The sequence below is a fragment of the Megascapheus bottae genome, chromosome 10, assembly GCF_031878675.1.
Source record: "Megascapheus bottae isolate mThoBot1 chromosome 10, mThoBot2.hap1, whole genome shotgun sequence".
NCBI classification, from domain to species: Eukaryota; Metazoa; Chordata; class Mammalia; order Rodentia; family Geomyidae; genus Megascapheus; species Megascapheus bottae.
In genome coordinates, this window is record NC_143518.1 from 55,648,350 (window position 1) to 55,676,277 (window position 27,928).

The 27,928-nt window shown below is 44.6% G+C and overlaps 1 protein-coding gene across 1 annotated transcript in view; it reads right to left on the reverse strand.

The window, feature by feature from the left end:
* Window positions 1-27,928, reverse strand: part of Nfasc (neurofascin) — a 155,636-nt gene that overhangs the window by 69,558 nt on the left and 58,150 nt on the right. The window contains exon 2 of the mRNA XM_090341348.1: window positions 11,774-11,882. The gene's annotated coding sequence lies outside the window, so the exon portion shown is untranslated. The remainder of the gene's footprint in view (window positions 1-11,773; window positions 11,883-27,928) is intronic.

Genomic DNA, 27,928 nt, shown 5'->3' on the forward strand with positions numbered 1-27,928 from the left:
GACATAGGTTATGATGAAAAACAGGTATAATGAAGTCACGTACTAAATGATCCATGAATGAATTCTGTCTAAGAAGTATCCAGAATGAGTAAATGCATAGACAACCCAGACCGTTGGTGACCACAGCCTGGGGATGGACTTTGCTTAATGGTTTAGATTTCCTGGAGATGAGACCGATGTTTTGGAACTAGAAAGAGGTGATTATTGTATACATTACTAATGATCTATCATGCAACTGTGGCTTATTGTATGTGCTTCACCTCCTTAAAGGAAGTATCATGCTGGTCTCTACAACATGCTTATAAAATGAGGGCCATGATGAGAAAGGTGGGTGATGGGATGTGGACACAAGAGACTGCCATCCCTCCACATGTGCACAAAGAGAGAAAAGGACGAAGGTGGAGCCACCTGACCATGAACTGTTTGGCCACACTACATTGAGAGCTCACTGCTTCACAAAGAAGCCCACTGTGGAGCAGTGCATTACAGAAAGGACAGGGAATGCTTCTTTAGCACTGCCAGGATGCAAGGTGGCTCACGCCTATAACCCAGCTATTCAGGAGGCTGAGATCTGAGGATCAAGTTCAAAGCCAGCCCAGACACAGAAGAACCTAAACCTCTAGAAAATGGAAAGTGGGGCTTGGCTCAAGGGTAGGGAGGTAGCCTTAAGCTGAGGAGCTCAGAGACAGTGCTCAGGCCAAGTTCAAGCCCCATGACTGATCCCCCCACCAAAAAAAGAAAAGAAAAAAAATCATCCTGGCACCATTCAAATGTGCAAATTCCTAGATTCTCAAACTCTTGGCAAGGACCAAATCAGGTTGTGTGTGTGTGTGTGTGTGTGTGTGTGTGTGTGTGTGTGTGTGTGTGTGTGTGTGTGTATTGGGGATTGAATGCTAAGCCTTTTTTTTTTTTTTGCCAGTCCTGGGCTTGAGCTCAGGGCCTGAGCACTGTTCTTGGACTTTCTCAAGCTCTGCCACTTGAGCCTCAGCACCATTTCTGCTTTTTTCTATGTATATGGTACTGAGGAATCAAATCTGGGTCTTCGTGCATGCTAGGCAAGCACTCTACCACTAGGCCAAACTCCTGGCCCCAAGCCTCACTTTTGTAAGGCAGGCACTCTACTACTTGAACCATGTCTCTACTCCCCTTTTGTGTTGGCTGCTCTTGAGGGAGGTGTCTTGCTTTATGCATGAGCTCCCCTGAGCCACAACCTTCCTACTTGTGCTTCCCCTTTAGCTGGGGTAACAAGTACTTACCACTGCACTGAGATGGAGTCTTGCCATCTTTTTTATTTCCATGCTGGCCTCAAACCACAATCCCCTGATCTCTGCCTCCCAAGTCATTTAGGATGGAGCCACTAAATCCAGTGGATATATTTTTTTGCCAGTCCTGGGCTTGAACTCAGGGCCTGAGCACTGTCCTTGGGCTTTCTCAAGGCTAGAGTTCTACCACTTGAGCCACAACACCACTTCCAGCTTTTTTTTTCTATGTATGTGGTACCAAGGAATTTAACCCAGGTCTTCATGCATGCTAGGCAAGTACTCTACCACTAGGCCAAACTCCCAGCCCAAGGACATTTAATTTCAAATGCTTCATTAAAAAATTTTAGTAATCAAAAATAAATGCATTTAAAAATAAATAAATTTATTTATATTCATTTTTTTGAGACAAGATCTTACTACTGGTTTTGAACCTTAGATCCTCCTACTTCAACTTCCCAAGGGCTGGGATTACAGGTAAGAGCCACCATGCCTGGCTGAGCTTGTGACATTGAATAACATACTATAGGAGCTCTGTTTCCTTACCCGGGGATGCCCTACACACTTAAGCCACCTGCCAGGACTTGATACCTGCGAGCCATGTGAGAGATTTGGTTTAAAATGGGGTGTAAGTGAGACTGGATCCATGTAAATTCAGTAATATCTGACGAGGGAAGACACTGGACATGACAGTTGCAAGGACATTGGCCATGCAGCCAGACAGCCAAGTTTGAAGCCACCCCTGCCTTACAAGGTGGAAGGCCATGAGCATGTAATGAATCCTCATACTTCACATGTGAAAACATGGGGACAATAGTGTCCCTGAGGATTTAGTGCCCAGTCTTACACAAAGCACCATAGCAGGCATAGATGCAGTGCAAGCTGGGTAAACACAGCTACTGCCTGAGAGCGGGATTTCCACCAAGAGATGCAGGGCACAGTCTTCTTGCCTACAGGACACAATCAATATCAGTGGTAAACAGTGTAAGAAGCACCCATCACCATCCAAGCCGCCTTGTCTACTTTTCCTTTCTTGTCAGGTCTGGGTTTGCTTCCTTCCCCCAGAATGGAGGCCCCTGGTGTTGATTCTGCAAGCTGTTCTTGGCAGATGACAAGATGCCCACAGCTCCTCAAGCTGTCATTGTTGGGAGCCCCCTGCATTCCCATAGCCCCAATCTAGGCAGGTTGTGCTGGTGGTCACAACATGTCTGAAGTGACAGGCGAGAAGCCTAACAGCCCAAGACGCAGCTCAGCTGGCAGCTCTGGCTCCTGGAGCCAGAAATGGCCCAGGACTTCGGACAGCAGTCAGCAGACATCCAGCTTGAGCCACAGGATGGTGTAGGTAGACAGCCTTCTCTGCTTTCCTGGAGCTTATATTTCAGAGGTAACTGAGGAACAAAGACCATAAGGTGGCCAGATGCTGGTGGCTCATGCCTGGGGTCCTAGCTACTTAGGAAGCTGAGATTTGAAGATTAAGGTTCAAAGCCAGCCCAGGCATGAAAATCTGTGAGACTCCAATGAACCAGCAAAAAGCCACACGTGGAGGTTTGGCTCAAAGTAGGAGGTCACTGGCATTGAGGAATAAAGATAAGGGACCGTACCTTGGCCCTGAATTCAAATCCTATTACCAGTGTGCTCATACATGGGCATGCTCAAGGCTAGTGCTCAAACATGCACACACACACACACACACACACACAGGCATGCACACACACACAAACACCACACACACACACACACAGAATACAGAAAGAGGAGGAGTGACTAGCTTCCGGTCATTTCAGGGGTACAAGGAGACCAAGAACTTGGCATGGAATATGTTCAATTTAAAATGCATCAGAGCCATGAATAAAACAGTTCTGCCACTCTCCTGGGCTATGCGCCTGAATTAATGCCTTGGAAGCCACCAACAGATAGAGCTCCAAGGCCACATGCCAGCAATTAAACTCTTGGAATAAACTAATTGAGTGACTAGAATAGTACTACAAGAACCAAGTAAAGAACACATTCACACATGACTGCCACAGGAAATTGTGGGGAAGCAGAGAGATAATAAAAGCCCATAGAGCCAACGCAAAACTCAGCCACTCTGCCGAAAACATGCCACAAGGCTTATTACAACTCATTGGAATCAATCTGTCCAGGAGTCAGAAAGAGGTGCAGAAGTGGGAGGAGCCAGGAGCATCCCAGGAAGGAGCTCACATTCACCTGGACGAGCCTCAAAGTCACCACCATTTACACAGTAATGTGCCACCACACTAATCTCTATGTATTTATTTTCTTCAAGAATAGAAAGAGAGCCCGTGCGTTTTGTCTGTGACCAGCCCTATCCCGCTTGTCTCACCAGAAAAAACAGCTAAGGGGCCTCAGGAATAACCTCCACATTCTCAAGTGCATTCAGCACAATTCTTCCTGGTGACCTACAGCTATGTAACCCCACTCCAGTCCCCAGGCTCACACTGGCCCCTGTCCAGCTCCCTTGAGGCTGGAAATCCCTTTGCCTCCCTTCTCTATCTGCTACCTTTCCTCTACACCAAGGTCCTCCTTAAGCCACTCTCCCCCCCCCCCCCGCTTTTTCTCTATGAGCCCCTCACTGCTTCCCTATATCATGTCCTCCTGCCTCCTGGGACTAGCTGTTCCCACATCCATGTGCTGTATAGACTCCTCTTCAGTGTGCATCTGTGTGGGGTCCCCCTTCTTCTGTGAGAAGAACATTCCCGGCAGCAGGAACAGGCATCTTATCAGGTATTTCCTGTTACTAGGAGATACTTGACTCCTTAGGGCCAAGTATGTCTCGGATGATATGACTTCTGATCAGAGTTTGGAGGTTTGGGGGGAATCAGTACTGGGGTTTGAATTGGGCCTTAGGATTACTTAGGCAACTGCTCAACCTTGAGCCATTCACAGTTACATGTGACACGTGTAACTGCTGGGGAACCTGGGTAATGAGTGGCAGCTGGCTAGGAAGAAGAGAATGTACTTAGAAGCAGAGCCAGCCTCAACTCAGAAGACATGCCATCTATTTTCCAGAATTGGTTGCCCCTCAGCTTTCTATCTGACCTTAATCAAGGCTACCTTTGAAACCACACCACAGAAGACCCTGAATCTTGAGGTTCAGATGCCCTAGCCTCAGAATTGGCATCACCCCCATCCCAACCTCCCATGTCTCCTCCTGGGGCTCTGTCTTAGCTACTTTGGGCTGTGAAACCCACTACTAGCAAAGTGGCCAGCATGGGCCCACCTGAGGCTCTGTCTTCTGCTCTGCCTTGTGATTCCCCACTTCACCTTCCTTCCTTCCTTCTCTCTCCTTCCAGGGAAGGACCAAAATTACAGCTAGCCACCTGAGTATGCACCATTCCCTTCAGCTCATGGACGCCAGAGTTTCCTTAAAAACTCAAAATGGCGGCCGGGAGTTTGGCCTAGTGGTAGAGTACTTGCCTAGCATGCACAAAGACCCAGGTTCAACTCCTTGGTACCACATACATAGAAAAAAGCCGGAAGTGGTGCTGAGGCTCAAGTGGTAGAGCTCTAGCCTTGAGAAAACCCAAGGACAGTGCTCAGGCCCTGAGCTCAAGCCCAGGACTGGCAAAAAAACCCCACAAAAAACAAAAAACTCAAAATGCCACCTACTCGTCTCTGTACATCTTCATAATAACAATAAACAAACAAACAAATAAACACCACCTACTAAGGACCACCAGCCTGTCCCAGGGAGACAGAACACGAAGCAAGGAAGGGAACGGCAGAGGGACCTTAGGAAGACGCAGGTTAGGAGGAGGAGCTCCTGGCTTCTGTCCTGAGAGAGCATATCACCCTTAGCCCAAGTCTTAGTATCTTCCAAGCAGGCCAGTCTGCCTCACACTCTCGCACCTCCTTTTGCAAGGGGATAGTGACTGAATCACACTACGACCAGGGACATTTGGTGGAGAAAAAAGCACTCATCCATCTGCTTCAAGAGCTCTCCCACAGCTGGTAGGGGTGAGTGACAGCTTCCTCACCTGTGTAGAGACCACCCGTCATCTTCTAGGACTGTCACACAGCCAAGGAAACCTAACCTGTGGGACTGACTCCTGCCCTCCTCCCCATGTCAAGGTCATAGGGGGTGGTCTCCATGTATTTGCTGTTTGTGCTTCATGCATGGCTCTCTCCCTTTGTCAGGGAAGACTAGGGAGGAGTGAGGGGCTGGGTTTCTCCACTGCAGGCACTTGGTGGGTACAGCCTCCTCTTTCTGCCAGGGCTGAGGTCACAGAGCTCATGGGATGAGGAAATGCTATCAGATAGACTCCCATATGCGGAGGGGCGGAGAGGACACCTGGATTAAGGATTAGAGATGTGGCTGAAAAGCAGCTGCTTCTTGCTCAATGGCCAGAATGAATCTCTAGTTTGAAACCTGAGCCACTTGCTCTTTAATAAGTTGGGAAAGAGGAAGGGCCAGGGAAAGGGGGAGGGAAGGAAGAGACATTCACTCCAGGTGACAGCCACGAGGGGGATTTGGGAACATCTAGTGCGCCCACAGCACACCTGCTACTTGTGGACACAAAGCACCTCACAGGGTGCCTTGGGAATCACAAGCCTCGAGCAGGACTGGAGCCCTCCAGAAAGGCTGCATCCACCATAACACAGCTCTTCTGTGCTGGGGGTGAGGGGCAGGCCTGTGTCTGCCCGCTGGCCTAACTGGCTGAGTTAAGTCCTGGCACTCCCTCTTTCCCAATAACCACTGTAAATCTTCACCTTGGTTTTCTGTCCTTTTCCCCGTGGCCTCACTGGGATGGATGGATACCCTGCTACCAATATCCTTATTCACGCAAGCCTCTCTAGCTCAAGGCACTCTGGAATTTGTATCAGAAGAGACTGAGTGCATATGACCTGGCCATCCATCAGACGAGTAGGTAAATTTGGATCTCTCCACACAATGGAATATTATTCAGCCAAGTCCAGAGACATGAATGAGCCTTGGAAATACCTTGCTAAGCAAAAGAATCCAGACACAAAACACCACATACTGTATGATTTCATTTCTCTAATATGTCTTCAGTGGGCAAATTCACAGACATAGAGTAAAACAACAGTTTATAAGGCCCAAGTAGAAGTGAACACACCAATGGGATGCCAATGGTATGGATTTTGTAAGGGTCTAAGGGCCGGTGGTGGAAATATCCTACAGTTCTCTGTGATGATAGTTGCACAACTCTAGGCACTAAATCTACTACATACCATATGCTAAAAATCCTTGAGTTGTAGACTTTATATAGATAAATTGATAAAACTGATATCATGACTTATTAAAACCATTGTTTCAAAATGTTCATTAGAAAATGATTACATAAGGTTTGGAAGACCTTGTTAGAAAAAAAATTATAAGAACAAAAATATGAGAAAGGGTAGCAATGTTTGTGAAGTAATGCACCTTCTATCTGGCAGATATAATGTAACCTTTCTATTAATTACAATAAAAAAAACAAAAAAATTGTAGGACTTCATAAAGGAAAATGGATGCTTATACTTACAAATAAAGGTTCGAATCAAAGGACTGTTTGCAAGATTCAAGAAAATTATAAAATGGCAAATAAAAGTTTGAGGAATCATTAGTCTTGAGATTTATAACTTTAATACATTGATACTGATTAGTTTGAAAGAAAAGAATAAAAGACTTAGAGTTAAGTTCTTATGCCATGATTTACGTTATTAATTATCTAGTTGCTATCCATAGTGAGTTATGAAATACAGAAGGAAATTGGCTGTAGCCAACCCTTCTCTCTGTGTCTCTCTGTCACTATTGCACTATTGTCTTTCTCCTGTCTTGCTCTGTCTCTCTGTCTGTGTCTCTGTCTCTGTCTCTGTCTCTCTCTCTCTCTCTCTTCCAAGAGAAAAAGCCACACCTGGCACTGTGAGTCCCCTAGCTCCTTGAGTAGGGTGTTAATTTGGAGTCTATACCACGGTCCACCTGAGGACCAACCATCTGGATATGCCTGCACCAGGCATCCCTCAGGGTGAGCTATTTATTCTTCCTTCTACTTGGGGGATTCCAGGCCTAGTTTGGACATATCACAGTTCTAAAGCCAGTTCAAAACTACAGGCTGACAGTGGTGGAGAAGAAAAAGAAACAAGACTACAAGAGAAATGTGGGGTAGATGAATGAGGTGACCTCAGCACTGAAATCACATTATGAGATGAATGCAACAAGACAAGTGTTGCCCCCTTTGTTCTCTGCCCCTCACTGAGAATGTGTGAAGGTGGTACAGGGCAGGATTTCCTAAGTTCTGGTGGACTATGAGCAAGCTGGGATACCATGCAGATAGGAGAACCATGCCAGATATCATCTCTGAACTCAGAGATTCAGTTACAAGAGGAAGCAACATGCAATTCCCCTGGCACATGAAGGGCAAGTGTGCCCATGGACCCATTCAGCCCCACGTTTGCTGTCAGCTGCAGTTTTCTGGTCTTTAAGAATATAAAAATAGACTTCTTCATTGCAATGCTGCTGTGGTGGTTATTCAAAGGATTCATGGGTTCATATAGCCCATGGCCAGGTGCTGGGGGGCCAAGTAACAACTTTCTGCTGAGACCTGCAGCAGGGGTAAACATGTGGACCTCTTTGTCCTGCCCACCTGTTGTGCTGATAGACTACGGCACCGAATATTAGGAGGAGGAATTTGGGGAACAGAGAGATTTTCCTGCCTTGATGAAGCTGCATGGCGTCTCTGCTTGTGCTCCGGGGAAGGAAGGCTGAGTGCGGGAGGACAGGGGGCCCTCTCCTCTCGTGGCTCGACCTGTTCGGGGTGTGTTTTCCCCCATCCCCCCTACAAGTCGAGAGGGACGGGGACAAAGGACTCCGACAGCCAGGCACACACATACCTGGTATTCAAAAGCCACTGGTCCTTTCTCCCTGAACCACAACTGATGAACTACTCTGCTGGACCAAGAAAGATCTCCAAAGGTCCTTTGTATATCTCGAAAGCAGACAACACGTATGCAGGCTGCCCAGCATTGGCTTCATGCCAAGAAACTATTTTTTACCCTAGAGTTCATCACATAAGATTAAGAGACAGAGGGGCACCTGCAGAGTAGCCATAGTGCCTCTGGGTTCCCTCGCTCCTGCTCCATACGCTCCTCCAAGCCCTCCACCCCCTCATCCCGCTGGCTCCCATGCCAGCCCCCAGCTGGGTTAGTTATGAAGTGTTTATAGCTGTTGGCTGTTGCCAGTCCAAGGGCCACACAATCCCTTTGCATTTTTAAAATTCCTGTCTGCCATGACAAGTGGGGAAAGGAGTGCCAGCAGGAGGGAATGGCATCTGTCCCTCCCTTCTTTTCTCTCCCATCTCCCTCTGTATGGCATGTAAATGAAGAAGGCATTTACATGCCATACAGACAGCAGTCAGCATCCAACTGTCGTCCAAGCAGGCAGGCAGGCAGGCAGGCTGCTTCCATAGGCTGCAGTAGGCACTAAAAGGGAGTGCAGGGAGAAACAGGGTGGGTTTGGGTTTTTTTTGCTGAGTTTTGAGATAGGTGTATCATTTGTCTAGAAGTCTGGTCACCAAGTGCTGGTGGCTGGGCTTATGGACACTGCAGACACTGTTGGAAGCCATGGTGTATACAGAGCTTTGGGCTTCATGCTTTGCTTTGCCATTTTGGTCCTCTGATTAGTATCAACAACTCAGACAGTGATAAGTGTGATAAGCCTAGCAGCCAGTGGGGGAGCCCCCCCCCCCCACGGAATGGGTCAGCAGAAAGGGCATCTTCAGCAGGAAAGAGTTGGACATCAGAGCTTCTGAGTAGGCCACATCCCCATGCCTGCCCTGCCCATCCCACAGGACAACACAGCTAAGCATAGGTGCTGCGTCTTTGAAAGAAAATCAGCGTGAGGGCAGAGAAATAGGGAAGCCAAAGACAGTCCTTAATGGACTATGCCACAGCCCAGCTGCCAAGGATATGCAGAAGTCTGTCCTGAGCCTGTGCTGTGTATCTGCCATGGCCTGTGGTACTGTTTTTGGAGAGAGGAGGTCCAGCTTCTTGCTGACAGGCAGAGGGGCTTAGGGAGTATGAGTGCAATTAACCAAATGGATCCATTTGGGAAATTGAAGGTTTCCCAGCAGGCCACAGAGGACAGGTGTCTGCTCCCAGAGACCTGAGCCCACAAAGAGCTGAGGCCCTGGGGTTTGGGGCGGGACTGGGGGTGGAGTCCCAGTACAGAAAGATGCCTCATGCTGGGTGGGAGGAGCAGGGAGGGCTAGCAGGCTCAAGAGCAGATGCCTGGGGCAGCTCCAGATGGCCATAGCCAGGAACAAAGGGAGACATGGAGAATGGTGGCTTCCTTTATACCAGGTTTCCCAGATGGAGCTGTAGCCCTAGCTGGGCCTACCAAGGCAAATTTGCATCTGGAACTTGGTGGCAATGGGCTCAGAAACTTTATATAATGTTTTGATGAAACTTGGAAAAAGCCATCCTAAAAACACACTGCAGCCCCCAATCTAAAGGGTCAGCCATACAGGTGTCAAAGCTGGATGTGGGGATTCGAACCCAGGCCAGGTCACTTTCTAAGATGGGGGTTGGGGACAAGATCTTAGCCTCTGTGGACTTGTATTCTCTTCTCAGTAAAATAGGGGTGATGTGGGACTCTGTAGTGCTGCTGTGAAAAGGGTCGTATGGGGCTGCAAAGCAGTGTGGGCCACCTGAGTAACACAGCCTAAATTAACCCTCTTGTGGGAACTCCCTCAATAGTTATGCACTTGCCCCTGCTTGCACTCTTTCCTTGTCTAGGGACTGACAACATCCACTAAAGGATCCATGGCCACACAGTTCAGCTGCCTCCATCTGGACGGGGCAGTGTGATATCACAGCAGGAGAAGCAGCCTTCAATTCAGGCTTTGCTTTCTTACAGGGATTCTTCTACTAATCAATCCTGCAAACTGTGGGTGGGGAGCCTCAGTTTACAAATGGGAATGCCTGTGCCAGTGCTGCCTTATCATAGACCTGGGGTGACAGTTGGCCAAACACAATGAACCTACGTGGCACATGAAGAGAGTCTGGCTAACCGGCAGGGCTGCTGGCTAGACCAGCTATGGTTCAGACTCCTCTGTGGACTTCCAGGTCTCTGTCATCATCATCACACACAGGAGGTCCCGGGCTCCTCAGGCAGCAGGAAGGCTGGCTCAACAACCCAGCATAGGTGTGCCAGAAGGGTCATGAGGGGACTTTGGGAGACAGGAATAGAGTTGAGAGGGTATGTGAACAATGCCCAGAGCGGGGACCCAGGTGACACAATGCTGGACTCACCATTCCCTGATTCTGTCACACATCTGGAATCTGGTTCCCATAGTTTTCTGTGCTAATTTAAATCTACTTGTAAACCACTTCTGTGATTAGAGTTTTCCACAGACAGTAAAGCCAACAGCATGCCATCCCTGCTCACTGTCAGGTAGTAAGCTTATGTACACGTTTTAGTAAACAGCAGGGGTTGAAGAGCCTTGTAGTCTATCATGTGGCTCCTGAAACCTGTTCTGTGACAAGCTGTTGCTCTTTCAAGGTCTACACGAAGACTACTTGGTACAAGTACATCTATTTCGCTACTGCTACGAAAAATGGCAATCTTAATTTATTGAATACCTACTATAAGCCAGGCCCCAGGCAGGGTTCTTCAGATGTCTACTCTACAAGATGTTTACTCCCATCCTCATTGGATAATCCAGGAAACCACAACCCAGTCTGGCTCCTCAGCACTGTCAGACCCCCAACCATGTCATTAGTACACTCTGCCTTCTCTGTCTACCTCCTGACTCTATAGCTCCATTGCCAACTCTTTCTAGAAGAAGGACACCTGGAGAGAAAGCTGCAACAAGACACACTGCTAGAGAGCGAAGAAGTCCAGCTACAGAACACAACACCTTCCTCTGCCCAGACCTCCAAGGGTACTGACCAGCCCAGCAGCCTGCCTGCACCAGCCTGTGATCCATGGTCATGGCTTCTCAGGTAGAATGGCATCTTAGGTGCCATCCCTGCTACCCTGCCTGTATACAGCAGGAGCTGCAAGGGCAGTGGAAATAGTAACCTGAATGGAACAATGCAGACCTGCACACAGCATGTGGCTGCAGTGCTGTGGGCCTCACTGCTTGCTCACTGTGTTTACCTCCAGGGCCCAGAGCCCAGGATCTACCCAGAAGAGGGGCTCATGGACTGCCCCCATATGCCAGGGTGTCACTTAGGAAGCTCCCAGGGCATGCAGGTCCAGGCTGTGGGACACTAACAAAGCTGCTTTTCAACTCTTCAATTAAAAAGGACAGTGGAGACGATGACATTGCTAATGGTGGCTGCCTGCACCAGCTGGGGAGGGAGGTTCTGCCTCCTGGCAGGGTGGGCTTGAGGTATGGCTCTGTGGTAGGACTCAAGCATCTACATCTGAGAAGAAGGAAGGGGGAGCAAAGACAGGAAAAAAACCATCTCCAATCAAACAGAAGGGTCAGGGAGCCCCAATGTCCACCCCACCCCCAACCTTCATCTCATGCCGGAGCCCTACTCACCCCCTCTGCCTCATTCAGCCTCCTCCTTGTCACACCAATGGAGGCTGCACTCCAGTCTGCACAGGGAAGAACAACTCCAGTGTCCCAAATTGTACATAAGTCAATCAACCTGTCAAAAAGCAAGCACAAAGGAGAACCCCAGGGTTACTCTAGGAAAAGGGGTGGGAGAGAAGGCTGTGTGATTTGCAGCTTATTTGCTCACTGGGGAAATTCCATCTTCATCCACATCTTATTTGTAGATTTTTTTTTTGCATAGCAAAACAACGTTGTTGTCCAAAGCTCAGGAAATAGGCAAGGAACTCAAACGTGTTGATCTTTGTGGGGGAGGGAGGTGATGTTTCATTTGTCCTTGAACCATGTCTTAGTGCCCTGATGCCATTCCCCTGAAGGAGTTAAGCTGAATCTCAGAGAATCTCTCCTACGCCCAAGGGAGAATTTACCCATAATTATCTCATTAATTTGTTAACTTATTAGGAAAACCACTGTTTTTCTTCTGGAGGCCAGTTCTTCACCATTGGCCCTTCAATGTCCTCGTTAGTATATGTGAATCAATGAAACTTCCTTGCTTATGTGAAGATGCCAGAGACTGCGATGAAATAATGAGTAAGAAAGTACTTGGTGAAAGGGTCTTGCTTCCTTGCCAGATATATGTCTAGATCTCAATCTACCTTTCTCTCTCTTCTCCTCTCTCTCTCTCTCTCTCTCTCTCTCTCTCTCTCTCTCTCTGTCTGTCTGTCCTTTTCTTTCTTTCTTTCTTTCTTTCTTTCTTTCTTTCTTTCTTTCTTTCTTTCTTTCTTTCTTCTTTTTTGCTTCCTGTCATGTCTGGGATCACAGAGGTGCACCACTACCCCAATTTCTGCTGGGACAGAGTCTTGCAAGCTTTTCTGCACAGGGCTGGCCTGGAATCATGATCCTCTCAATCTCAACTTCCCACCAAGCTAGGTTGAGAGAGGCCCAGTATGGGTTGAGGAGTCTTCCTCACTTTTCTTTTTTTTTTTTTTTTTACCAGTCCTGGGCTTGAGCTCAGGGCCTGAGCACTGCCCTTGGACTTTCTCAAGGCTAGAGCTCTACCACTTAAGCCTCAGTGCCACTTCCGGCTTTTTTCTGTGTATGTGGTGCCGAGGAGTTGAACCCGGGTCTTCGTGCATGCTAGGCAAGCACTCTACCACTAGGCCAAACTCCCGGCCCCTCTTCCTCACTTTTCTGCCTGGGTTTGCACTCCAACTGCAATCTTCCTGTCTCAGCCCCGCTAGGCAATTAGGATTACAGGCATGAACCACCAGCGAAAGCCTTGGAAAAACCAATCTGTACAAATATTTTACTGCCATTTGAAAGCTGGGGATAAGATCTGCTCTGCAAGACTTCTATGAGGATCAAATGACAGCTGTGATTTGAAGATAGATGGACAGACACTCCTCAAAGATAAGCAAGATTACAGTCACCACCAATACTATTACATAGGACTTGAGAGATAACGGAGAAGCGAAACTTAGAATCTACAGAATAGGCCTTCCATCTGACTCAGGGACAGGAGGACTGTCCCTGCATGAGGACTTGGCTGTGGGAGAGCATGGGAAGGTGCAAGAATCCCCCAGCAGCAAGAAGAGGACCAGATATGTCAGATGGTGACAGGAAGGGATATGTGAACTTGATGTCCAGCTCAAAGGCATCTCTCTCCTTTTCTCCATACTTTCACGTCTGCCAGGGACTATTTACACATCTTCCTCTCTCAATGTCCATACCTGTATCACAGAGAGAAAGCAGGCCTTGGAGAAACTCTAGTACTTTCTTATGACAGAATACCAGGATTCCATAAGCACATATATATATCTCAGGAACCAGATCAAGATTCTCCAGGCTCCAGGTTTCATACACATCCGTCTCTTTCATGCTCAAGGAATAAGAGCACCCTACCTTTGTCTCTAGCCTCAGAATTCTTTTTTCTTTTCCTTTTTTGCTGATCCAAGGGCTTGAAATCAGTACCTGGGTTCTGTCCCTCACCTTCTTTTGCTCAAGGCTCGCACTCTATCATTTGAGCCATGGCGCCACTTCCAGACTTTTCTGAGTAGTTTATTGGAGATGAGTCTTACAAAAGCCAGGCACCAATGGCTCACGCCTGTAATTTTAGCTACTCTGGAGGCTGAGATCTGAGGATAACGGTTCAATGCTCACCCAGGCACTAACATCCATGAGATTCTTATCTCCAATTAACTATCAGAAAACCAGAAGTAGAGCTATGGCTCAAGTGGTAGAGAGGTAACCTTGAGCTGAAAAGCTCAGTTATCAGTGTCCAGCCTGAGAGGTCAAGCCCCATGACTGAAAAAAAAAAAAGAGTCTCGTGAACTTTTCTGCCTGGGCTGGCTCTGAACTACGATCCTCAGATTTCAGCCTCCTGAGTAGCTAGGATTACAGGCCTGAGCCACCAGCAGAATTCTTAAGTATATAAAATATTTTATATTACTTATTTTTAAAAATACCTTATCTTTTCACATGAAAGACAGATATGAAAGGAAATACAGTAAAATACTTACCTATGTATTTATATTGTTAATTAATGAATTTATAGTATTGACTGCCCTTCTATTTCCCAAGTCCCATGCAATCTCTATTATTATTAATTTATTATCCATTCTTTAATCCACAGATTAAAAAAAAAGAAACAAGACCAAACAAACTGCCAAACAGCTGAGTGTGGTGGTACACACTTGTAATCGTAGCACTGAAAGTAAAGGCAGGAAGACTGATGTCTAGGCCAGCCTGAGCTACATTATGAGCTCAGTGCCCAACTCAGCTAAATAGTGAGACCTTGTCTCAAAAAAGTAATTAATTAGTAGCAGTGGACAGCAGTCTACACATATTTTCCCCTATCTTGTTTGTCTTAGTAAACTAGTTATCTTAAATATCTTTCTCCATTAGTTTATATGAAACTACCTTGGCAGGGACAGGGGCTCATGCCTGCAATCCCAGCTGCTCAGGTGCAGAGATCGGGCAGAGTGCTGTTAGAGGTCAGTCATAAGCTAAAAAGTTGGCATACTTCTCTCAATGAAAAAGCTGGGAGTTGTGGCAAGCACCTGTCATTCCAACCTTGCAGGAAGTGTAAGAAGACTGGTTCAGACCAGCTCTGGCCAAAATAAACAATAACAACAACGACAACCGTAAAAACTCAAAAGGGAGCTTACCTGAAAAATAACAAGAAAATGGGGTTGGGGCATGGTCCAAACAGTAGAGCGCATGTCTCACAATCTTGAGGATGAATTAAAAACCCAGTACTGCCAAAACCCCACAAATTACTGTGTGTGTGTGTGTGTGTGTGTGTGTGTGTGTGTGTGTGTACCACAGGGCTTGAACCAGGGAATGCGCACTGTCCCTGAGCTTCTTTTGCTCAAGGCTAGTGTGCCACCACTTGAACCAGAATTTCACTGTCACCTTTTGGAAGTTCACTGGAGATAAGAGTATTACGGCCTTTCCTCCTGAGGCTAGTATAGAACCATAAATCTTAGATGTCCATCTTGAGTGGCTAGGAGCCACCAATGCTCTATAGCTATTATTATTCCGATGTATGAACATTCCATAATTTATTTAGTTAACATTAGGTTGCTTGTAATAATTTGATAAGGAGAAATGTTACAGTTCTTATCTTTGGGTAAATGTGCCTGCTTTCATTTGTAAGAGTTTTTAAGATAAAGTCTTAGATGTGAACTTTTGGATCCAGAAGAATGCAGTCAATTAATTCTGCAAGTACATTGTGACAATTCACATTGCACAGTGATGGAAAGCTCTCATGTTTCCAATGTGCTGCGTGATGGGGCTAGTTTGTGTGTTTCTCAATTCTGTCTGTGCACAGAATTTGATATCTCTTTTGTAGGTCTCTTACTCTGAGTGTAGTTACACATTTTCATCTTTGAATCAAGCCTATTCTTGGTCCATTTCTCTGCTGAATAGTTGGCTTATTCTAAACAATTTTACTTGTTACAAAAAACACATCTCTGTAAAAGGAGCAACAAGTCACCCACATACTTATCGGAACTTACTTTACTGCGTTATTGTTGTGCAAAAGATGTTCTCCTCCTCCTCCTCCTCTTCCTTTTCCTTCCTTTCTGTCCGTAATACTGTAGACTGGCTGCAGGGCTTCTCCTGACTAGCTAGCCTCAGTCCTTGCTCTAGTTATTTGGGGACAGGCTCTCATGTTTTTGCTCAGGCTGTCCTAGGATCCTATTTGCGCTCCTTGAAGAGCAGGGGCTGACAAACATTTTTTCTAGGTTGGCTCATACTGCAATCCTAGTTATAATAGCAGTCTACAGTCTTATAAGATGTTACCATTAGGACAAAATGTACATGTTATTTGCCACAAGTACATGTGAACCAACAGCTGTTTCAAAAAAAGTTTAATTATCATTAGTATGCATTTGGTTTCTTTCACGTTTTCCATGTAACTCTATCATCTGTAAACAATAACATCATCTTTCCAATTTCTGAATCTAATTTCTTTCTCTTGATTGAATAAATTCAATGTTATTAAGTACAAAAACAAATTAGGGAGAAAATCTGCCACTACGTAATGAAATACAAACAACTATGGAAATATTTTGGAAATTATATTCTCATTATGGACTAGTATAAATTATAGACTGTAAAAACTAAATACCCCAGGTGCATTTAAAAGCAATTTTCTTTAGACTAAATGGTCCAATGAGAGCAGCATTTTAAATGCTCACAAGTGGCATTTCCAAGAAAGAAGATGCACTAACCTTCCTTGGGAACTTAGCAGACCTCGCATTCCAAATGTGAAAAACAAAACCGCTAACAGAACAGGACGCTGGTATTTCAGCACAGGCGGCCTGTGTGCCAAAGCCACTAACAAGTGGAGGGAGAAATGCCAGCAAGGTGGAAGACTTTTCTCTGGAAAGTTCAAGAGGTGAGCACTCTCCTCCACAGTCTGAACAAATCAGTCCAGGCCAAACAGAACAGTAAAGGAGAATTAGTATTTTTTTAAGAGGTATAGGATGATGAGGATTGTGGGTGATGTTTATGGCCCTAGCATCAAGCATGTAACTACAGCTAGGCTACTAGGTGTTGGGGAGGAGGAGAGGAAGGAGTCATTGCTCAGGATGTAGAGCCCAGGACAGCTAGTCCAGTGATATGACTAAGACCATGAAAAGACAAGCTGCAGATTAGGAGTAAATATTTGAAAAACCACAATGCTGCTCTGAGACTAAGAATGACAGAAACGGTGTAACCCAAAAGTAAATGACATAACCCAAGAGTAAAAAATAAAAACCCTAAGCAAACAAAAGATTTAAACAGACACATCCTTAAAGAAGATGTCAAAAATAAGCACACAAGAAAGATGCTCAATGTTATTTGTGATGAGGGAAATGAAGTCTAAAACTCACACCAGGATTCCATCATGCACCAACAAAGGAAACCACACAATGCCTTGTCCCACCTTGTGTAGATGTGGAGCAATATGAATTTGTGACATCGCTGGTGGGAACAGACAATGATAACACACTCTGAAGAACACCTGGGCAGTTTCTTGCATAGTTAAACACAGAGTTACCAAATGACCTCGGGATACATCTAAGCATTTACCTAAGACAAATGAAAATGCCTGTCCGCTTAAAATCTTGCATGGAAGTGTTGTAGCAGGGCCATTCATAATCACCAAAAATTACACAATGTCAATCCATACAAACCAAACACAGTTCATAATACAATGGAATATAGTTCACTGTAATGACTGATGACAGACGCAGCAAGTTAGAGGCACTGCAAATGTATTATGTTCAGGAAGATAAATAGTTTCAAAAGGCTACAGATTGTATGGTGTCATCTATATTCAATTTCTAGGTAACTCTAGGGAATAGAGCTATGGCTCAAGTGGTAGAGCATTAGCCTCGAGCAGAAAACGCTCAGGGACAGCACCCAGGCCCTGAGTTCAAGCCCTTGGACCCTCATAATAACAACAACAATAAAAAAAAAAAAAGAAAAAAGCAACTCCAAAAACAGAGCAGAGAACAGTGGATACCGGAAGTTGGTATAGGGGGATAGGAGTAAGCAAAGGGGATGGATTCATGAGAACTACCTGCCATGATGAAAATGTTCTATATCTTGGTTACAGTGGTGTTGACAATACTCTGTGTATATGGAAAAAGACAGGACTATACAACCTACACAGATGAATCTCCTTATGTATAAATTATAACTCAAACCTGACCTGGAAAAACCCTTGGGGTCCATGAAAAGACAACCCTGTGAAAAAAGATTGGACATTTACATACCCGATAATGGATTACTATCAAAAATATACAGTTAATATTACCTTAATAAACTAGCAATAAGCAATTCAATAATAACATAGCCAGGAGATAAACAGGAATAAGAAATATGCCTATGGCAACAAACCCTGTTGCCCCGAAAACTGCAAATCAAGATGACAGTGAGGTACCACTGTGTATTTGTTCAATTAGCAACATTACTAAATTTGATTAAACCAAGGGTTGAAAAAGGAGAAAGAATCACAGGACTTTTTATACATTTCCAAGCATGAAATCATCTAGGAAAAAAGCTTTACTTGACCAGGAGTTTGGCATAGTGGTGAAATACCTGCCTAGCATGTACAAAGACCCAGGTTCAATTCCTCAGTCCCACATACATAGAAAAAAGCCAGAAATGGTACTGAGGCTCAAGTGGTAGAGCTCTGGCCTTGAGAAAACCCAAGGACAGTACTCAGGCCCTAAGCTCAAGCCCAGGACTGGAAAAAAAAAAGTTTTACTTTACCTCTCACAAACTATGTTTCAGCAACAAAGGGAGAAACAATGGGGAAAGAAGAGACCTCTACTCTACAACAACTATCCCTCTCAATCCTTCCAGCATTCCAAGACAGACACATTATTATCTAGATTTTATACACCAGAAACCAAAGGCTACTCAGAGGGAGGTGGCACAGCTCAGACTCAAACCCAGATGGGGTTTTCTCAGGCCTACATTCTTTATGTCATGTTTAAAATTAGGTTTTTGACAGTAGGGCAAAATTCCAACTACTGCATTATAAAAGGCCTTGTGGAAGATAGGAATGTGAGCAGAATACACAGGGATTTCTTTTAAAAAGTTCCCTTTGTAATTATGCTGGAAATGATTATTATTCCAAGGTATAAAAACCATTTTACCTGCATCTTATACATCTTCAGCATACCTTTGCTTTAAGATATAGCATAAATCAGAGATAAAAATGGTAGTGGTGATATCACCAGGCCAGAGAAATGTTTTTGTTTCTTCCTGCTTTTTCTAAGAAGTTAGGACAACAGGTGAGCCATCTCACCAGCCCTGGAACCTGGAAGAAAGAACCCAGTGAAGGTAAGTTCCTGCTTTATATGAAACAGATAGGGGAAAATCACAAGCTGATGGACAGAAGATCTCAGGAGACCACCCCAGGAGGCTAAGAAAGCCACAGGCACAGGAGACACTTGGCTTCTTTAGATGATCACTTTACTTCCTATGGGATCACAGTGACCCCTTCCACAGGACATGTTAACAAGTGAAAACCAGGATCACATAGGCAAGTCACGGTTCAAGAGAAGCATTAATACCACATCTGTCCCAGACACACACATTAGGGAGAGAACTCTCAAGCCAAGTGCTATAGTTTGGATCTGGAATGTTCTCCTAAGGCTATGTATTAAAGGAATGGCCCCAAGCTGGCAGAGTTGGGAAGCAGTGGAACTTTTAAGAAGTGGGGCCTACATATAGTATGAAGCTAATTGAAAGGACCTCCAGGATACTGAAACAAAAGCCATATAACGAATGATTGTTGTCCTTAATGTACTATGTTATATCTCATCTCCTTTGCTGTCCCTTAGGTATTTCATACTGTTACAGTATCTCACTTTGTTATCTGATATATTGAATTTATTTGTATTTGGTTATTTAAAATTTGATTGGGAAGGGGGGAAAAATCAAGACGGGTGGGGGGGATGGGGGGGAGGGTAATGGGTACCAAGACATGTGAAAGGGTATCAATGTATGTGAATTAATGCACCTTCTATCTGGCAAATATCATGTAACCCTTTTATTAATTACAATAAAAAATATTAAAAAAAAAAGAAGTGGGGCCTACTGATAGGTTTCTGAGTGTGTGCTGAGTGTGTGCCCTCAGTGGGGAATAGTACAGCCCCAGTCCCTTCTTCTTCCTCTCTTGCCAGGTGAGGGGTTTTGCTCCATGACATGCTTCCACCATGATGTGCCATCTGACTATAATAGGCTCAACACCAACAATGTCAACTATCATGGACTGAAACCTCTGAAACTGCGGGCCCAAATCAACCTTTTCTGTTTATAAGATGATTTATTTCAGGTATTTGTTGTGGTGACAGAAAGCTAACCAATACACCAATACCATCTCTTTATTTTGAGACAAGGGGAAAAGGAGTAAGAGCCAAGACCATTGGCGATAATTCTGACTACTCTATCACGCCAGTTCTTCTCAGTTATGCAACCAAATCCATCATCTGTGAGTACTGAAGACAGAGTAGTAATATAGTCAAAATTTGAGAGCCGGCTGGTGAAATGAGCTGGAAGTCATTAAAGCAAATACAATTTTGGCCCTTAAAGCTTTTTTGAACAAGATGGGAGAATGGGATTCACAGTTCTTGTGTTTGTTTAGATAAGCCCAGAACTCTCTCCCTGTCTTGTGACCTCATGACATGGAGTCAGCTGACTGGAGTCAGCATAGGAAGTGGCATATCTTCATGCTGCCTTTTCAAAGGCAGGCTCTCCCACTTCCAGTGGAACCTTAATGCATGAATATGGCAAGTATGTTCACCTCCCTCTTCTCAGTTATCCCACACAGCAGTTTATACATCTCCCTTCTCTTAAACCCACCAAAGTCTCCTTCCCTTCTCTTCTTTCTCTGTTGTTTTTGTATTTTTTCGGGGGGGAGGGATATGTTACCGTCGTTCGCTCACTCATTGATTTATTTTACATTTATATTGTTATTATGAAAGTGATGTTCAGGGGCCGGGAGTTTGGCCTAGTGGTTAAAGTGCTTGCCTAGCATGCATGAAGACCAGGGTTCGATTCCTTGGTACCACATACACAGAAAAAAGCCGGAAGTGGTGCTGAGGCTCAAGTGGTAGAGCTCTAGCCTTGAGAAAATCCAAGGACAGTGCTTAGGCCCTGAGTTTAAGCCCAGGACTGGCAAAAAAAAAAAAAGTGATGTACAGAAGAGTTGTGGTTACATAAGTCAGAGTACACTTCTTTTTGGATAATTTCATTCCTTCTCTCGCGCCGCCCCAGTTTTTCCTTCTCATTCGCAGTGTCTAGTGTGTACCATGGCTGCATTTGTTCACCCTTTGTCCCTCCATTTTCTTTCTCTGTTTTAACTTTTATGATGTTAGTAGAAAAGTGAAATGAGTTTCTATGTGCATATCAGCTGACTGCAACAATTACTTAGCCAAGGCCAATCACATTCCATCTATGCTACCTCCCACTGGCCCCACTGCTCCATTGAACTATCTGGACTCAAATCCCCATCACTGTCTAGCTCATGTATTACGCTCACCATATTAAGATCTTATTTCCCTTGTTAGGTTCAGAGCTCTCAGAGCCTGGGCTTTGGTTTTCCATTTATCTTTGATTTCCTTCAGCCTAAGCACAGTATTGCCTGTGAATTAGTTGTTCCTATTGGGCTCAATCAGGGTATTTATTTTGGCTCAAATGAATCTCCTTCAAATAAATGTTTTATTTCTATATCTGAATCCATTTTCCATTCTGTCAGTACCTCAGTGTGTGAGGACAGAAGGAGCCAGTCACCACCTCTCCTTCAAAAGATAACACCAGTTATTAGATGCTTTAAAAGTTTTCAAAGTATGTCAACATAGACACTAAAATTGATTCTCATAGAAAGTCCCATAGTTCTCATGTTACAGACAAGAGAACTTAATCTCAAATTATTTTTAAAAATTCAGTCTCTGAAAAAACAACACCACCACAACAGAATCGCCTCACCCAAGGTCATGCAGCGGGGAGGGGAACCAGGAGCAGAACCTGAGGCTCCTAGTTTCCAATCACATGACTTTCTTCTCTGATGTCATTCTTACTTCAGTAGTAATAAGAAAAAGGACTTGCTCCAGGTGGCATGTAAATCATTTGTGGGACAAAAGTACAATTCCCCTAATTAATCTAGTGTCCCCCCTAGGTGGCCCTCCAGTCTCTTCTTTCTTTTCTGACATCCACAACATAGATGCCAGCAGGAGAAAGGGCACGGAGACTAAAAGATCCATTTTTAAAAAGACCAAATGTGTGACAGTGCTCTGGAGGGCATGGCTGTTCTCCAGAGGCAAGAACACAGGCGTGTCGCGTACTGGTGCCACCAGTCTTGACTGTGAACAGAAGGAAGAGAGGAGTGTTGGCAGCTACCTGCCTCAGCCTCAGGAGCTTCTTGGCTCTGGCCAAGGGATCTAAGTGCTGCCTAAAATAAATCCTGGGCGGAGAAAAACTTTTTTAAGGAACACCGTAACTTGGGACATCATTGGTTTCTAATTCTGCAGATTCAATGAACATTTATTGTTTTTTGCAGCTTGCTCAGAAAAGGCAGGAGTACGTAGTCATGTTCCAAAGTCCTGTGCTGGCAATGTAAAGCTAGGAGCACTGTGATTTTGTTTTCAAAATACCTTGGTAACTTTAATATGCATGCTCTAATTTATCTTATTATCCGTGCTTTCTGCCTCTCCCATCAGTCTGTGAACTTCCTGAGGCTGGTCTACTTTTCCCCTTCCATCTGGAATTCATAAAAACAGAAACTGTGTTTCCTCTGTCAGTGCTAGCTGCATGGAGGGGCTGTGCCTCTGCCATTAAACCAGAAGTATCCAAGGTCAAATGTCATACCCTTTAAAAGCTTTAGAATCTCCTGGTGCTATTTCTTACTTTAGGCCCCTCCTACACTGAGGACAGGGTGTGCTTTCATTCTTCCCCCCACAAAATTTTTTGACCTTGTAAAGATCAGTTAACTGTAGGGGACCTGGTAAGTCTCCTGGGGCATGACCCATTACAGGTACCTCTGTCTCTGTGTCTGAACAGGTGCCAGTGCCCAATCTCATGTAGCTATGCTAAGATTCAGATAGACAAGGCTGTGTTGGGCTTCTGCTCCCGCTCTGACTTCCCACCTATAGGTGCTACCACCCATATACGAAGACAGAAAGAAAAGAAGACCACCAGGGCTCGTGGAGCCCAGCAGCCTAGCAAAAGAAGACAGCACTAGATTCATAGCAGATTGCCTTGCCCTCACAATGAATCATTTCATGCTTCTTTTTACAGTGCAATGACAGGAAAAATAACAAGACTCTCCCTTTGAAAGTAGTTTTTAAAGAAAGGTAATAACAGCTATCTCTATAACCCTGTATCAGTATCTCCTTCTATAGTGTAAATAGAACTTTTATCTCCTCTCAGTTTATGGGTTTTATTATTTCATTCCAATTTCAGTATCTTGTTTTATTTAAGCCATTTTGTTATAAGGTTCTTTAAGTCCTAACTGATAGAGATGCATTAAAAATTACACTGATGGTTTATTTTCTAAATGGCCTTAATGCAGTGATTCACAATGGGCTGGAATTAAGAGACCTGAAGATAAATTCCAGCTTATATTTGCTTATTGATGATTTACTGTCTGTGACTTTGAGCAAACTGTTTAACCTATTTGGAGTTTTTGTTTCCTGTCTATCAATTGGTGACAGTAATTCTCTTTCATCTATTTTTCACATATGGCTATAAATCCTTTACTTTCATTTACAAAGCTTTTCCCTGTGGCCCTATCTCTGCTTGGTTACCATTCTGGACTTTGAAGCCCTGGCCTGTCCACAGAGGGCTCCAGTTCCCTGGGATTCACTACACCTCACCCTCCAACGGTCACCATCTTTTCAGCTACTCCTTACTCAGTCATCATATCTCAGCTTAGGAGTCTTTTCCTTGGAGAGGCCTCCTTGATTTCCTGGCATAGACCAGGTTATCTCTCAGGCAGCTATCCATCACCTCCAGACTCCAATATACACACAGATGAGTCAGTGCCTGGGTGCCCTTGCTATAATGCAGAAGCCTGGGAGGAAACCCTGCCTGGAGCATTTCGAACAAGCTCTAGGTGACCAGACACTTCAGAGTGGAGTACCCTTGAGAAAGGATAGGACCCTTGGAAACTCACAGTTCCTTAGTTCCTCTTTTAATGCCTCTACTCCTGGCAGCCATTTGCCAAATTCTACCTCTAGCATAATGCCTGGATGAGAAGAACTCAGGAATGGTTCAATGTGTAGCTGATCAATATCTATAATGTCCACGGCCTAGTTTCTGATCAGAGGTAAATGGAGTCTGTAAGTAGGATCAGTGGTCATAAATAAGATGTTATATTTGTTATATGTGCCATTAAACCAGAAACATCCAAGGTCAGATGCCATGCCCTCTAATAGCTTTAGAATCCCCTGATGTTATTTCCTCCTTTAGGCCCCTCCTACACTGAGGACAGTTGGTCAATTTGACCTTGTAATGATCAGTAAACTGTAGGGGATCTGGTGAGTCTCCTGGGGCATGACCCATCACAGGAACCTCAGTAATAATACAGAAAATTGGAGAAAATAAGTACAACTTCTTAAAAGAAGAACCATGTCTTCTACTTCTTCTGCCCAAATTGTTCCTAGGATGGTCCTAGACACAGAACCAAGGCCTGAAAAAAGTTTGCTGGGTGTATGAGTAACAGAACAAATAGATAAAAGACACTGGCCCATGACTCTTTCTGAATATACATCATACATGGAATGGTATAAGTAACATGCCACCATCCTTGCTATAATCCAACCTCTCCCTTCTACCAATTCCTACTTAAACACAAATGACAGAGACCAAAGAGTTACTGGGAAGTTACTGAGTAGTATTTGGAACACACAAACAAGTGTCAGTCCAGGAAGGAGGGGCATTGTCTTAAAAAATTATTTCCTTAGTCCTCAAAGAACTGGAACAAAGCAGGATTGTGCTGGCTGCCTCCTCTGCAAGAATTCATATTCTAGACTCATCTAAATGCCAGTCTAAATGCTGTGCAGAACACAATTACTAAATCCAACCAGCAGCAGCCACAGGCGGGGGCTCAGTTCTCTGAGTTCAGCGTTTCTGTTGCCCCGGCCCCCTTTCCTCCTCCATATTGTTCCCTTGGCCTACTCCATGCTGTCTCTTTTGGGACAGTGGGCAGAGCCATATGCACTTTGGAAACTTCTAGACAAAATCATCTCAAGGAAACCAGTAGATTGGGTTTGTTTTATGACACCCGTTCCATCTGCAGAACCCATTCCTTTCTCAACCTTCACAAACTGGGGAAGGAAACAGATGCTGCAGATGGCACTCAAGGCCACAGCTCCTGCTTATCTAACAAGATGATTATGAGTTTAGGAGAGTCACCACAGGAAGGAGGTTGGAATGCCCATGCCTAACTACTAAAAAATGAAAAGTAACAGTGAAGCATTAATGTGATGGCTTAATGGCCCCAGTCTCAAAGGTATTACCAGGAAGTAATCACCTAATAGTGAGATGAATTGTTCAGGTGTCTAGTTTATAGATATCTTAAAGGGCATGTTTGGAAGCTGAAATTCTGACTGCCCACTCTCCATGGTCACTCCAGCTGTTAAGTTTCATCAGCAAAAGTCAGGGTAAATGAATGAATGAATACAATGAGCATGAAAGCATCAATATTCTCCACTAGGCAGCTCACAGAAAGCAGGGGGGAGCGACACAAGAGCAGTCATAGCCAGAGGTAGAGCCCTGAGGGCCAGCAGCAAAAGGGCAGTGGTTGAGAGAATGGAGAGACTAGGGAAGGCTTCAGGGAGTGGGGCCATGAGGTGTAGAACTGGCCATTGGAAAACGGGAAGGCCATTAGAAAACGGGAAGGCTTGAGGAAGGGGCAGAAATCAGGTCAGGAGGGAAAGAAACAGATCATTTGATACTGGGTTGTGGTTTGAGAACTTAAGACTGGTTTGGACACACATTTAGAAGTAGAGGAAAGTTCCTGTGAAAGAATAATGGGAGATCTGGAAAACATGTGGGAAGCTCTGAATGCCAGGTAGAATTTTCTCTTTAATTATGTAAATAACACAGACTAGGGCCTAGAGTTTGGTCTAGTGGTAGAGTGCTTGCCTAGCATGCACAAAGACCTGGGTTTCATTCCTCAGTACCACATACATAGAAAAGCCAGAGTGGTGCTGTGGCTCAAGTGGTAGAGCACTAGCCTTGAGGAAAGCCCAGGGACAGCACTCAGGCCCTAAGTTCAGTCCCCAGGACTGGCAAAAAAGAACACAGACCATATTCTTGCAGTAAAAGGCCTGAATAATAGATATGAAACTAATGTAACTCTCAACATTCTGGTACTCAGGTCTATTCTTACTACCTTTCTAGCAAGGTGGAGAGCTCAGGCAACAAGCACCAGGGACCACTGTAACTTTCTGACACAGGAACTGTGGGAGGGGGCAGCAGGGGGGACAATTGAGTGAATAAGTTAGTGATTCCTGAAAATACAATAAAGCAAGGCAAAAGATGGAAGAGAACAACAAAGAAGGAGCTTGGCAGGCACTGAGACTGACTAATGGGAACACAGACTTGATTAAAGACAGGAGAGAGTGAAGAAGATAACCTGTTTGGGATAGAAGGCTTGCTATGCCAAGTGAGATGGTAAGAGAAAGGTAGCTATAGCATCAGTTTAGAATTGAGCAGAGCCTAAAGGGTTGTGCTTAGAATATCAAGTAAGAAAGGACTCCAAGGAAAAATCGAGGCCAAGAAGAGGCGATATTCAGTATTTTAAAATCTGAGAGCTTGTCATGGTGATAGGTACCTTTAATCCCAGCGGAGCCTAGAGAATTGACTGAGCTCAGGAATTCAGGACCATTCTGAACACCATAGAAAGGCATCAAATAAAATACAAAAACAAAATTCTGAGCTGTTACCTGCCTCAATATTGAAATCGCTTTTCTTGAATATAATCAATATTATAAATTTTAAAATTCAAGTGCAAATTACCAGGACCAAAAACCAAAACACACTAAAAATTGGGAATGAATAACACTATTAGTTTCCTATCTAAATGGAAATTCCTTCTTCCTCCCTAGTGTATAGAATGTGGGTTGGTCTGTTTGATTTTTTCCCTGGCATGATCATTCTGAGAAGGTTGATTCTTCTCCACCATCAACTGCAAGGAATGAGTCACGGTTTTTCTAGGCATACAATTTCCCTTTACTGGTTGTTGGTAAGGGTCAATGACCATGTGCTAAGTTAGTGAATGAAGTCTGATAAAGATAGCTGGGGACACTTGTGACACCTATTTTTTTTAATTTATGACACCTATTTTTATCTGTGAAAGATATAAGACAGAACTCTATGACTGGCATTTAAAAAAAAAAGAGTCCAGGGAAAGGAAGAAGTTAACTGTAAAGGAAGGAAAGAAAAGTAAAGCTAGCTTTGCAAAAGATGAATACAATGTGTAGCTGATACCAAGTCAGTTCAGTTTATTCAATCAATATATTCCCACTTTGCCAATGCCTGTGCCCTCCTCCTGTTTATATATTGTTTTAGAGATCATTAATTTACTAAAAAGAGAAGAGGAGGAAGGAAGAAGACGAAGAGGAAGGAGGAAGAGGAGAAGGAACACCTCATCTCGCACTGCCTTGACTTATACTTATTTGCTGTACTTCTCCCCACCCGGCAGCTTCATCCTGACATTGAGGGCAAGACACAACTGGACCTCTTGAGGGAGCTGAGAACTGCAGGAGAGCTGAAGCCCAGCTGAATGGGGACTGTCTTGAGGTATAGCCACTTTTAGAGGCCTGAAAGTTACAGCCATTGGTGGAAACTGATGAAAAAAAAAAAGGTAGCCTTTCCTTCCTTCTGTTCTCTAAGCCTCGTTTCCTAAAAAAGGAATAGCACTAAGTCTGTGCCTTAAGTCTCTGCTGCCCAGGTACTCTAGATCAACAGCTAAGTCACTTGGGAGCCAGAAGAGATCATTAAGGTACCTCAGGTACCTTAGGTCCAGCTGCTTCTATGAAGACCTGAATTCCTGGTTCCTCAATGCAGCAATGCCCTCTTTGTGCATCCCACTATCCTAGCCTCAGAAGGCCTGGTCCACCACCAGGGCATGAG